The sequence below is a fragment of the Eptesicus fuscus genome, chromosome 2, assembly GCF_027574615.1.
Source record: "Eptesicus fuscus isolate TK198812 chromosome 2, DD_ASM_mEF_20220401, whole genome shotgun sequence".
NCBI lineage: Eukaryota > Metazoa > Chordata > Mammalia > Chiroptera > Vespertilionidae > Eptesicus > Eptesicus fuscus.
Genome location: NC_072474.1, coordinates 15,690,000 through 15,700,629, shown reverse-complemented (window position 1 = coordinate 15,700,629; position 10,630 = coordinate 15,690,000). Strand labels below are relative to the sequence as shown.

At 42.0% G+C, this 10,630-nt stretch overlaps 1 long non-coding RNA gene across 4 annotated transcripts; it reads right to left on the bottom strand.

Annotated features, from left to right (window-relative positions):
- Positions 1–256: 256 nt before the first annotated feature.
- Positions 257–10,607, bottom strand: LOC129151293 (uncharacterized). 4 transcript variants are annotated; one of them, XR_008558019.1, is made up of 4 exons: positions 10,381–10,607; positions 7,284–7,382; positions 3,414–3,595; positions 257–405 (listed from the first exon to the last, which is right to left on the bottom strand). It is a non-coding gene; the product is annotated as an uncharacterized LOC129151293 (long non-coding RNA). The 4 variants fall into 4 exon arrangements; XR_008558020.1 differs by having other exon boundaries at positions 10,463–10,607; XR_008558018.1 differs by lacking the exon at positions 10,381–10,607 and adding an exon at positions 10,174–10,371.
- Positions 10,608–10,630: the final 23 nt, after the last annotated feature.

The following is a 10,630-nucleotide window of genomic DNA, read 5'->3' as shown; positions in this document are numbered from 1 at the left end:
CAAACCGGTTTCGGCTAAATTTAATTTTTTTAAAAAGCCCTGAAAATGGGACTTTTCCAGGGAGCTGCCAGCCAGATCAAATAGTGACAATCTCTAGGGATGGAACTTTTGGGGGCACTCCAAATCTGTTCTTCCTCCTCAAGTGGGTCCTAGGATGCTGCTTTTCAAAGCACTGTGATTTCCGGTCAGTTTGTGTTTTCTTTTTTAAAATATTTTTATTGATTTCAGAGAGGAAGATAAAGGGAGAGAGAGAGATAGAAACATCAATGATGAGAGAGCCTCCAGCAGTCCCTCAGGCATGTGCCCTTGACCAGAATCGAACTGGGGAACACTTCAGTTCGCAGGCCGAAGCTCTGTACACTGAGCCACACTGGCTAGGGATCCAGCAGTTTGTTTTCAAGGCTACTATAGAGATAGGGAGAGAAGAATGAAAATAGGGCAAGTTAAATTACCACAAAGCTTGTTATTCTGAGAGTCAGGGTGTGTTTTTTTTAATCACCCTTGATGGTTACTTTTCAGAGTTTGTAAAAAAGTGATTTTTGCCAATTTTCTCATTGTTTTTATGTCAGAGCAGAACTTTGAAAGTCTCTACTCCACTGTTCTGGAAGTGCCTCCAATAATTCCTTTTACTTTAAAATTTTTTATTTATTTTAGAGAGAGAGAGGAGGGAAGAGGGATTGAGAAGATAGAAACATCCATGAGAGAGGAACATCATCAATCAGCTGCCTCCTGCACAGCCCCCACTGGGTATCCAGCCCATAACCCAGACATGTGCCCTGACCAGGAATTGAACCAGCAACCTCCTGGTTCCTGGGTCCATGCTCAACCACTGAGCCACACTGGCTGGGTCATAATTTGTTTTAAATCTAAACTTGACAATCAACCAACTTTGAGACCCTGGGAAAATTACAGAAATTTCTGTCTTGAGAATAATAAATGAGATTCAACATAAAGTACTAAGCACAATACCAGTTTAAAAGTCAGTGTTCGGGAGAGGATTCTGGGAAGATGGCTGAATAGGAACCTGTCTTCCCACCTAAACATATTTGCACTGGCAGAAATTGCCTGATGTAACTATTTTGGAACTGCAGTCTAATAGCAACTTCCTGGAAAAGATGTGAGGGAAAATTGTAGCTATTAGTCAATTTCAGCTCTTAGCTCATTAGCAGCTGCCCATTCCCTTTTGGAGGTAATTACGTTTAGATTAGGTCATGAGGATGGGACATGAGGGTCAGCAGAAGATGAAGAGAAAGATCTTTTTTGTAAAAAATAAATCTTTATTGTTCAGATTATTACAGATGTTCCTCTATTTTCCCCCCATAGCTCCCCTCCACCTGATTCCCCCTCATCACCCCAATGCCTTTACCTCCTGCCACTGTATTCATCCATAGGTGTAAGATTTTTGTCCAGTTTCTTCCCGCACCCCTCACACCTCCTTCCCCCTGAGAATTGTAAGTCCACTCCCTTTCTATGCCCCTGACTCTATTATATTCACCAGTTTATTCTGTTCATCAGATTTTTTTATTCACTTGCTTTTTAGATTCACTTGTTGATAGGTATGTATTTGTTGTCACTTTGTTGTTCATAATTTTTATCTTTACCTTTTTCTTCATCTTCTTAAAGAATACCCTTCAACATTTCACATAATCCTGGTTTGGTGGTGATGAACTCCTTTAGCTTTTTCTTGACTGTAAAGCTCTTTATCTGACCTTCAATTCTAAATGATAGCTTTGCTGGGTAGAGTAATCTTGGTTAGAGGTTCTTGCTGTTCATCACTTTGAATATTTCTTGCCACTCCCTGCTGGCCTGCATACTTTCTGTTGAGAAATTAGCTGACAGTCATATGGGTACTCCCTTGTAGGTAACTAACTGTTTTTCTCTTGCTGCTTTTAAGATTCTCTCTTTGTCTTTTGCTCTTGGCATTTTAATTATGATGTGTCTTGGTGTGGTCCTCTTTGGATTCCTCTTGTTTGGGGTTCTCTGCGCTTCCTGGACTTTTAAGTCTATTTCTTTCACCAGGTGGGGGAAGTTTTCTGTCATTATTTCTTCTAATAGGTTTTCAATACCTTGCTCTCTCTCTTCTTCTTGCACCCCCATAATTCGGATATTGGTACGCTTGAAGTTGTCCCAGAGGCTCCATACACTATCTTCATATTTTTGGATTCTTTTTTCTTTTTGTTTTTCTGGTTGGGTGTTTTTTGTTTCCTCATATTTCAAATCTTTGGTTTGATTCTTGGGGTCCTTTGGTCTACTGTTGAATTTCTGTATATTCTTTATTTCAGAGAGTGTATGCTTAATTTCTGACTGGTCCTTTTCCATTTTATTTATTTATTTTTTGGCATTCTCCTTAAGATCCTTAAAGGTCTCACTAAGTTCCTCGGAGGTTTTAGAAGATTCTTGAGTTACCTTATAACTGTGGTTTTGAACTCTATGTCATCCAGTAGTTTGCTTTCCTCCATTTCTTTCATTCGTGACATGTTTCTGTGTCTCACATTTTGGCTGCTTCCCTGTGTTGATGGAGTGGTTTTCTGTGGTAGGTGATCTACACGGTCTAGTGGTTCAGCCTCCCCAATCACCTGAGGTGGACACTCTTGGTGCACCCCTTTGTGGGCTGAGTGCACTGTCTTGTTGTAGTTAAGCCTTGATTGCTGTTGGTATCACTGGGAGGAATTGACCTCCAGGCCAATTGGCTGTGAGGACCCGCTGTATCTATAATGGAAGAACTGCTGTGCTGGAGACACCCTTAGGGGGCAGGACTTGTTTTAGTGGGTCTTTGGTGCTGAGTCTGCCTCTTGAATGTGTCACTTATGGATGTAAGGAGTTGAAATCTGGTGTCATCTCACACTGACCACTAGGTGCACTGGCTCCTGGATCTCCAATGGGGTGCAGGTCAGCTACTGTCTGAGGCCACCCAGCAGGAGCTACAGCAAGTTCTGCAGATTTCTCCTCTTTGCTTGGGGTTTGGAAGTTTTGGAGCTGTCTGACCAGAGCTGTAGTTTGTTAGGTTAAGCTGCGATAGGGCAGGCCATTTATATGCAAAAGCCACTGTGCACAGTTTGGGTGGGTTTGTAAATTGTGCGGGGCGGGGTCTCAGGGAATCACTAGGGCGTGGCAAACAGCAATGGCTGCCAGTCAGCCGTCTCTGAGTCTCCGCGTTTCCACATCCCTGCATTTCTGCATCCCTGAGTCCCGCATCCCAGCGCAGTAAACAATGATTCCCGTGTGCACCTCTGCAAGAAAGCCACCCTCACTTTCCGACCCGATGGCAGACAGTCCAGCTTCTCCCCGTAGGAGTCTGGGTCCCCAGAGTCTCGCCAGAAACTGGAGTTCAGAGCAGTCGGGAGCTTGTGTCTCCCTTTGGATTGAAAAAAATAGCGCACCCAGTCACCAGCCTGATTCACGCGCCTCCGTACCTCTGCTTTCCCATGCTTGTGCATGTCCTACCCAGTCTCAATGCTCTTCTCTTTTCTTCCATTTGTAGAACTTCTACTCAGCCAGCTTTCACATGGTTCTGGGTGATAGACGTTTTGTCTTTTAATTGTAGTTTTGGTGTGGTTGTGAGAGGCAGCACGTACAGGTGTATACCTTATGCCACCTGAAGAGAAAGATCTTAATGAGCATACATCACACGAGGAAAAGGACATGTGAAGATACTACAAAAAGGCAGCCACCTGCAAGCCACGGCCAGTGTCTTCACCTAGAATCTCTCCCTGATCTTGGCCTTCCCAGCTTACAGAATTGTGAGAAATAAATGTCTGTTGTTTAAGCTACCCAGTCTATGGTATTTAGTTATTGCAGCCTAAGCTAAGACATGGATCCATATTTTCTTTTTGCAATTTAAGTTTTGGGGTTTGTTAAGTAAATGATTCCTTAACATTTAATCATAAAATGAGACCCCTGTGCTGTACAACATCAAGGATCACCAATTAATATGGATGACAATATGAATGGTGCCCCTAGGAATTGTGCAATACAGCAACTATCTTTTCCTTCTGATTAAAAAATATTTTTTTAAAATCCTCACCTAAGGATATTTTTCCATTGATTTTTAGAGAATGTGAAAGAGAGAGGGAAAGACAAAGAGAAATATTGATGTGAGAGAATCATACCAACTGGTTGCCTCCTGCATACACACCCCAACCAAGGCCAAGCCAGGGAGGAGCCTGCAACCAAAATACATGCCCTTAACTGGAATGGAACCTAGGAACCTTTGGTCCACAGACCGAAGCTCTATCCACCGAGGCAAACCAGCTACAGCATATATATATATATATATATATATATATATATATATATATATATATATATATATTTATATATTTATATATTTATATATTTATATATTTATATATTTATATATATATATAATTGATTTCAGAGAGGAAGGGAGAGAGAGAGATAAAAACATCAATGATGCCCTAGTTGATTTGGCTCAGTGGATAGAGTGTCGGCCTGCAGACTGAAGAGTCCCAGGTTCGATTCCAGTCAAGGGCACATGCCTGGGTTGCGGGTTCAATCCCCAGTAGGGGGCGAGCAGGAAGCAGCTGATCATTGATTCTCATCATTGATGTTTGTATCTTTCTATCCCTCTCCCATCCTTTCTAAAATCAATAAAAATATTTTTAAAAGAATTATAAATTTATAAATAAAAAAAACATCAATGATGAGAGAGGATCATTGATTGGCTACCTCTTGCATGCCCCCTACTGGGGATCAAGCCAATAAGTCCGGTGTGTGCCCTTGACCCGAATTGAACCTGGGACCCTTCAGTCCACAGACTGACACTCTATCCACTGAGCCAAAGCAGCTAGGACTTTCTTCTGATTTTAAAGATGTATCTTCGCATTCGATCATTAATCTGTATGAAATTTATTCTGTGTATGTTTCAGGTAAAGACCTTATCTTTGCTTTCTATTTGGAACTATCCCATTGCTATTTATTATATACCAGAGATCTGGTGCAGGAATTCCTGCATGGGTGAGTTCTGGCCAGTATGCCCCATCAGGGTGGGGGTGGGGGCATTCGGGGGCGGGGCCAGCCAGGGGGAGGGGCAGCAGGCAGTTGGCCCCCTGGTCAAACTCCCAGTGAAACTTCCAGTCTAGGGGACAATTTGCATATTAGCCTTTTATTATATAGGACTAGAGGCCCCGTGCACGAAATTTGTGCATGGGGATGTGTGTCCCTCAGCCCAGCCTGTACCCTCTCCAATCTGGGATCCCTCTCACAATCCAGGACTGCTGGCTCCCAACTGCTCGCCTGCCTGCCTGCCTGATTGCCCCTAACTGCTTCTGCCTGCCTGCCTGATCACCCCCTAAACACTCCCCTGCCAGCCTGATCAACGCCTAACTGCTCCCCTGCCAGCCCAAATGCCCCTAACTGTCCTCCCCTGCAGGCCTGGTCCACCCCAACTGCCCTCCCCTGCAGGCCTGGTCGCCCCCAACTGCCCTCCCCTGATGACCTGGGCACCCCTAGCTGCCCTCCCTTGCCAGCCTGGTGGCCCCTAACTGCCCTCCCCTGCCAGCTTGGTCGTCACCAACTGTCTTCCCCTGCAGACCTGGTCTGTCCCAACAGCCCTCCTTTGCAGGACTGGTTCCCCCAACTGCCCTCCCCTGCAGGCCTGGTCCCCCCAACTGCCCTCCCCTGCAGGCCTGGACACCCCCAACTGACCTCCCCTGCAGGCCTGGTCCCCCCCCAACTGCCCTCCCCTGTAGGCCTGGTCCCTCCCCCAACTGCCCTCCCCTGCAGGCCTGGTGCCCCCCAACTGCCCTCCTCTGCCAGCCTGGTCACCCCTAACTGCCCTCCCCTGCCAGCCTGATCACCCTCAACTGCCCTTCCTTGCAGGCCTGGTCCCTCCCAACTGCCCTCCCCTGCTGGCCATCTTGTGGTGGCCATCTTATGTCCACATGGGGGCCACCATCTTTGACCACATGGGAGTGGCCATCTTGTTTGTGTTGGAATGACGGTCAATTTGCATATTACTCTTTTATCATATAGGATTTCATCCTTTCTCCACTAATTTTTATTATTATTTTTTTTTAGTCCTCACCTGAGGATATTTTTCCATTGAGTTTTAGAGAGTGGAATGGAGGGAGGAGGAGAAGGAGAAAGAGAGAAAGGGAGAGAATGAAACATGGATGTGAGAGAGACACATTGATTGGTTGCCTCCTGCATATGCCCAAACCAGGGCTCAGGATTGAGCCTGCAAGCCTTCAACCAAGGTACCTGCCCTTGACTAGAAATCGAACCCATGACCCTGGACGATTTTCTAACCACTGAGAAACACTAACCAGGGCTCTCCACTAATTTTACAATACATATTTTTTTATTGATTTCAGAGAGGAAGGGAGAAGGGTGAGATAGAAACATCAATGATGAGAATCATTGATCAGCTGCCTCCCACACACCCCACACTGGGGATGGAGTCCCAAACCTGGAAATGTGCCCTGACAGGGAATTGAACCCTGACTTCCTGGTTCATATGTCAATGCTCAACCATTGAGCCACACCAGCCAGTCTCCACTAATTTTTAATGCCTGCCTATATTTGGGTTCTTTATTCTGACCCACTAGTTTTTTTTTCAGTCAACATCACACTTATTAATTACTACTGATTGTTAAGTATGCTATTTTTCAGGGCCAATTCTTTGTGGTAGAGATTGCTATTTGTTCACCAAGTCCAATTCCCTCCCCCCCAACCACACACACACATATTTTTTTTTAAGAGATAATTTTTAAAAATATATTTTTATTGATTTCAGAGAGGAAGAGAGAGGGAGAGAGAAATAGAAACATCAGTGATGAAAGAGAATCACTGATTGGCTGCCTCTTGATTGAGCCTGCAACCCGGGCATGTGTCCTTGAGCAGAATCGAACCCGGGACCCTTCAATCTGCAGGCCGATGCTCTATCCACTGAGCCAAACCAGCGAGGGCCTCTGCATATTTAGACAGACTAAAATTGCTTGAAGTTAAGTGGGACCAATGAAATGTTGGTGGAAAGTGGTTTTTGCCACTTCCAGACCTGGCTCCTAAAAATATCCCTTGAGATTTTCTATGCCTTCTCTCTAACCTCTTCTTCTGACTGGATTCAGTGGAGCCAGTGGAAGACTCTGAGGTCCTACGAGATGATGAAGTCACTAGACAGAAGGATCCTGTATTCCTGGAAGACTAAATGGAGTAGAGTCCACCTTCCCCTGGCTCTTTTTCCACCAACAAGTATTGCACTATGACATAAACGAAAGATAAACTTTATTGTGTTTAACCTCTGAGTTACTGCAGTTACCCACCTTAATAATAACTTTCCTTCATGTTCTTTTGGGATTCATCTTGCCAGTTCTGGGCCTTATTTTAGGGTTTTCAGTCAGTTTATAAAGTTCCTCAGAGTCCTGTGGGAATTATAATAGGAGTTATATTGTACTTATGGATTAATTTGAAAATACCTTTTATCTTTAAAATTTTGAATATAATTATCACATGTCCATTTATTCAGGTCTTTTTATGCCCATTGATAAATTTTATGATTTTTCTTCTTTAAGGTATTATACATCTTTTATTTGTTTCTAGTGGAATTTATTGCTAATACTTTGGAATTTATTGCTACTGTGATAAATAGATTTTTCTGATTGTATTATCTAATTTATTACTTTTACTTTAACAGATCACTATGATTGATCTTATGTTCAACAAACGGCTGAACCTTTTCCTAGTTGTAGTAATTGTAGCTTCCCTTAAATTTTCTATGTAGATAACATATCATATGCAAATAATGAAATATTTACTTTTTCTTTCCTTATTCTTATATCTTATTCATATTTTTTGTCTTGTGGCATTAAGACTTTATCCTCTAAAAGTTTGTAGTTTCAAAAGAAAGTGAAGGTAAAAGTTTGTAGTTTTACTTTTTTAACTCTTTAATCTACCTGGGCTTGACATTTTTATTTCTATATTCTAATAGGAAACTATAGATTTTGTGTATTTATCTTAAATTATTTATCTTCTTGAACTCATTAATTTCAATAGAGTTTCAGTCTACTCAATATTATTTTCTAGACAATTGTATTATCTAAAAATAATAATTTTGTATATTTTTTTCTTTTAAAATATTTATATCTCATTTTTTTCCTTTTTCCTATTTTATTTAATTGGTTATGATTTTCAGAAACATGGCTGGTGTCTTTCTCTGCTGTAAGACAAAGATACTGTAGACTGGGCAGCTTAAACAACCAAAATTTATTTCTTACCGTTCTGGAGGTCCAAGATCAAGGTGCCAGCTGATTTGGTTTCTGGTGAGAGCTCTCTACTTGGCTTACAGATGACTGCCTACTTGCTGTGTTCTCACATAGCAGGGAGAAAGAGCTCTGGTGTTCCTTCCTCTCCTTAGAAGGGTGCCAGTCCTATTGGAGTAGAGTCTGACCCTTATGACCTCATTTAAGCTTTACCATAGGCTGTATTTACAAGTAAGGTCATGTTGGAGATTCGGGCTTCAACATAAAAATTTTGAGGACACCAACATTCAGTTCATAACTGCCAAGGGTTGTTTTAGTTTTCTCTTTTTATTTATGTTAGTAGATTTTAAATGTTTACCTTTGTATATATTCCTTGAATAAATTTTGTCACTCTGAGAACAACAATTAGAACAATTGTGGTGGATTTTGTATTGAGTCATCATTCTTAGAGAAGCTAGAACTGTATCTCCAGAATTCTCTTCCCTGTATTGTTCTAACTTAGGGCTGGCCATAAGCATTAATGCGAGATTTGGCAGAAAAAGTGAAACAGCTCTGAAGGGTACCGGGCACAGAGTAGCAACTTGGCCCACAGTTTCTCTAAGTCTTAGGTCGGGCATGAGTTCAGCTCCATGGAGATTGGTACCATTTTGTTCTGAAGGTTATCCATGTTATTGAGTTTAGAGGTGGTGAGATAATACAGGATTCAATTTGTCCCAATTAGTTCCACTTTGTCTTTAGGGGTTTCAGTTTGTGTTTGCTCTTCCCTACTTCACATCAGTTCCTGAGTATGAGTCATTCTGACTTAAAGCAATTTTAGGCTCACCTCCAGACACAGAGGCCATAGTCTTCTATAAGCCTCGTTACCAGCCTCACAAATATATAAAGTCTAATCTCTGTAACTAATCTTATACCACGTCAATCATAGTGGTTCTGCTTTCCAGATCAAATTGTAGCCGATACAAAAGTATATAGTCTATAGACTGATGAACAAAGTACAAACTCTTTTGCATGGCATACATGACCTTCAACCAGCTTTTCATCCAAAGCCTTGTCCCACCTTCCTTCATATCTATGGTTTCTTCACGTGAACAAAGTTACTACTTATCACATATGGTGTGCTATCCCACCTTTCCCTAGAAGGGCTCTTTCCCATCTTTTCTGCTTGTAAATACTATTTCATCCTAGAAAAAAAATAGCTCAAATGTTGCTTCCTCAGTGACATCTTCCCCATCTGTGTCACATATATTTACCAGGTAATCACTCTCTTGTCCTCATTGCACTTAAAAAACTTTAATATGAATTTTAATTGAATTTTCACACACACAAAGAAAAATAAACAAATCTTAGCTGCATATTTTTTTCCGACATATTTCAACAGAATCTCACAAAGTGAACATACTCATGTAACAAGCACATAACTCAAGAAACAGAACATTAACAGAACCCCAAAATTCCCTTATCCCATTTTCAGACACTATACCTCCAGCCTGAATTTGAACATACATTGGTTTTGCCGGATTTTGAGCTTATATTAATGAAATCATACATAACATTCTTTCGAATCTAGATTCTTCTCCTTAACATTATGTTTACGTGACTCATAGTCGATGTTGAATAGGTGTGGTTCATTTGTTCCAATTGCTCTTCAGTAGTTCATATTTATCTATTCTACCGCTGCTGGTCACTGAGTTGTTTCCAGGTTTGGGGCTATTTACCAAATAGTGCTGTTGTAAACATACTGTAAGCCAGCTTATTACAGAAGCTTAATAAAGAGTTTTAAAAATGAAGTCCTAGGTTAGAAATAAACGCCCAAACCCTTTTAAAACTATGCATGGCGGACTAAGTTGGAACTGAAAAGAATGCATAAGAACAAGAAAAAAGTAGAAAAAGCAGTAGATATTAAACATATAAAGTCTTCCTAGTTTGAGTAAATTAGAAAAATTATTACTCTTACACTTTGGTGTTCTGTTAAAAGCCCAAGATTTAAAGCAAGAGGTTTTTTTTTGTGTTTTTTTTTCTGGGTTGGCTGACTCCAGGCTCGGCTACTAAGGTGTGGGGCCTTGGGCAAATCAGTCTCAATTTCCTCATTCGTAAACACCCGGGGTTGTTTTTGGAATATGTCTCATAAACCAGGCAAAAATCCGGCCGTAGTCTTTATTACCTGACGGCACTTTCGCTTTCTTATACACAACCTCGAAGTTATTACGCATCAGGAGCAAGAACTTAGACCCCCATTTCCTAACCTAAGTCTGACCACACCAGGATCTCTACGGTAGACACCACGGCGGGCCCCTGTGGCCGAAGCGGATGTGGTGTTCCGACTTGGTTCCAGGCGCGGCGCAGTAGAAAGGAGGGGTTTCCGCCGAGAGCGCTCAGGGGCCTGCGGACCCAGAAGCCTAACCGGAACCGGT